Source organism: Hibiscus syriacus, unplaced genomic scaffold, assembly GCF_006381635.1.
Source record: "Hibiscus syriacus cultivar Baekdansim isolate YM2019G1 unplaced genomic scaffold, ASM638163v2 tig00002317_pilon, whole genome shotgun sequence".
Taxonomy (NCBI): Eukaryota; Viridiplantae; Streptophyta; class Magnoliopsida; order Malvales; family Malvaceae; genus Hibiscus; species Hibiscus syriacus.
The window spans coordinates 365,399-368,686 of record NW_024061925.1 but is presented as its reverse complement, the minus strand read 5'-3'; the positions used below and the strand labels follow the sequence as shown (position 1 = coordinate 368,686).

Genomic DNA, 3,288 nt, shown 5'->3' with positions numbered 1-3,288 from the left:
TTTGAGGAGAGGGGGAATGACACACGCATAAGAGTCCATAATGATAATACATGCTTCTTTGGACTAATGTTTCTACTCGAACCTATTAGAAGAACAAAGTCTTGGAGATTCAAAACATATCTATTCGGTAATCATAATGAGAATGAATTGTTAAACGATTCTAATTTTGCTCTCTTTAATGTTTTAGAATCGAGGTCGAATCTTTTTGAAGAAAGGGATGATGATACATGCATCACAAGGCTCACATCAAAGAAAGAAGTAATAACTCTTCCAAATCACTCACTTGTCCAAGCCTTGGAAAAGAAGACCAGAGCAACAAAATACTTGCTACGACTTTTTGAATGAGATCCTGATCTTATTTGGTCAACATATCTTCTGGAGATACGACTTTCTGTATCTTATCTTTCCAACAGTTCTTGAATTGCATCAATCCGATATGGGGAACTCAATATATGACCATTTTAGTGAAGACAATGCATGCATAAAATCCTATACGAGATTAATACGAGATTTTGTAAATATTACGAACTTTCAATATTTTTATTGATTATTTGTAATATAATTTAATATAGGATGATGCTTTAACTTTTAGGATTAGATTTCTTATTTTATTAGGAATTAAGGTTGGGTTAAAACATTATTCTTAGTTTATTATTATTTTATTAGGGATTAGAGTTAAGACATGTTTAGTTTGTTATTATTTTATTCATTAGTTATTTAAGAGATTTAGAACTCATCCCCTATATAAAGGAGACTTCATTAAACTTTGTAAGGCACATTTCTTTGATTAATAATACAATGATAGTTCGTTTTTTAAAGTGTTGATTGCCTTGTGCCTTCGAAGCTTCTTCTCGTGGAGTTCTTTCAAGTTCTTGTGAGGGAGAATAATCTTCACACTCCAATTTGCCTTTTCATCACGACTAGGAGGGTTGGCTAGAGTCATATTATCGAGTTTGCCTTTTCATTGCGACTAGGAAGGTTCAATAAGACATTTATCCATCTATTTTTGACAAATCCTTACTCACCATCATCATCTTTACCGTTCACCTTCACAAGGGAGATCTTTTGATTTCTTGGTTATCATACTTTATTTTCAATTTCTTTATCTTTTGTTTATATTGTTATAATCTTGTTGTCTTGATTCCAGCTCCTAAAAGAAATCTTAAAGAATCCTAGCTGTTGCCGCCACCTTCCCCTATTCATTCCCATTTGTTCTTCATCGAGTCTAGAGCTTTTTAGGTTTGATTCTTCAACAAGAGCAACATTCATGTTCATTAATCCGCTACCGCTTCCCTATCAAATGTTAAAAGTACAGTATAAGCTAAAATAAGAGTTTCATCTGTATCTTCTGTTGCAAGAAGAAGAATGATGGGCACAAAAACGAAAACTTCCTGAGTTTCTTATAAGGCATGTGATGTCAAAGCAACAGTCAAGCAAATCTACTTTGATGTTCAACTAAGTGCATGAAACGGGAAGCATACTCGATTTAGTTGACAATTATACCTTTTTAAGCTGTTTCACAAGTAACTGAGTGCTGAATATGTCAAGCAGCTTTGGTTAAAAAATTATCTTTCCTATACAACGAAAATAAAAAAAAATGCAAACTATATAACATTGAGCATTTGAATAACATCCTATGAACTAATCATTCTTATATAGGTGCATTAAATACCAATAAGACACTTGGATGAAAACTAAACAAACTCTAGCTTAATGCCATAGTTCCTTCCCACTTAAACAAACAAGAACAGCAGATTTCATTACCAGAACACCATAAAAATTCAAATTTATATGACTCCAGATGAAGTGAACCGAAACTTGGAAAATTAACAACATCCCAGAATTATTAAGTTGAAGAAAATGAAAAAGCAAGTTAAAAAACTGTGACCCGTTAGCTTATAATCAAGCAAAGATTATACCTTTTTGAGAGATAAAGCTAAGTTAAAAAAACAGTGACCCATTAGCTTATAACCAAGCAAAAATTATACCTTTTTGAGAGATTAATCTTTATGGGAATAAGTTCCACGATGAAGAAAGAAGTAAGAACACAAGGTGCAGTTTTGATGATAGAGGCACGATAGGCGGGGCTTTAAATCCTGATCCTTGGTTTTTCTTCATGGATATATAAAAGATATTTCTTTAAAATAAAAGTACGATGAAGATTATGGGCTCGTCTTGCCTACAACCTTTATTCTCCTCAGCCTTTTGTTTTTGATCGGTTAAGATGGACTTACATTGGTTTGGGCGAAAGACCAAAACCCATAGAACATAGTGAATATAACATAACTTTGTAGGTTATGGTACAGGTAGGATGGTTATGAGTTGGATTGAGTTTTCGGACCCTTCGAATTAGATCCGATTATAATATCTTTTATATATCATCCGGCCCGAATTGATCTAAAGAAAGCCTCGTCAAACTTGAAATACAATTCGATTTTTGAGATAAAAACTTGCACTAGCAATCGACTTGACATTTTTCATTTTTATTAAATAAAATAGGGAGCTAATTGAATATATATATATGAGGTAGGATTCAATTATATTGTGTAAAACTCTTTTAGTTTTACACTTTTTAGGAGTATTTGATGGGAGAAATTAAAGGTTAAGATTAATATTAGAAAATGAGAAGATATACACTGAAAAGAGAGAGTTAATTTCAGTGTTTGATTTCTCTCAATCCAATAGTCCTTAAAAGGTGTAAAACTAAAAGAGTTTCGCACAGTGTAAGTGGATACTAACTATATTTATATAAAGATAAATTATACTATTATTCTTAAGTATTCGACTTTATCTTTTAAAAAATTGATCCTGTTTGAACTTATTTTTTTAAAAAAAGAAATAAAATCATATAAGAATTCGTTGGATTCGAATCAAATACTCACCCGTAGTGCAGCTCACAAACTGGCCATCTTCCGCTTCTTTAAAAAGTAATGGAAATGGCACTACTGATATTGTTAGAATATGGCAATATGTATACATGCATACATGCATACACATATACGTATAGAGCAAAGATAGTTGCTGGCCTGCTGTCACTTTCTTGACTTATTATTTTCCTAAGAAGCATCAAATTCAAAACCCATTTCTTCTACTTAAGTCCTTTATGTAATAAACTATGTATGATATGGTAAAAAATTTCATTATAAAAAGTGTTTAATATCAACATGCATGCATGCAAACAAGGTGGCTAGCTAGCTAAAATACAAGCTTTTAGGGTTAGGCAGCAGAAACAGAAGCCAAATTCTCATAATCGTTCATTCATCCATCATCCAACAATTGTAATAAACT

The 3,288-nt window shown here is 32.1% G+C and overlaps 1 long non-coding RNA gene across 1 annotated transcript; it reads right to left on the bottom strand.

Annotated features, from left to right (window-relative positions):
- Positions 1-404: 404 nt before the first annotated feature.
- LOC120144576 lies at positions 405-1,515 on the bottom strand. The gene is made up of 3 exons (XR_005518048.1): positions 1,428-1,515; positions 1,012-1,016; positions 405-415 (listed from the first exon to the last, which is right to left on the bottom strand). It is a non-coding gene; the product is annotated as an uncharacterized LOC120144576 (long non-coding RNA).
- Between the last annotated feature and the right edge of the window lie 1,773 nt (positions 1,516-3,288).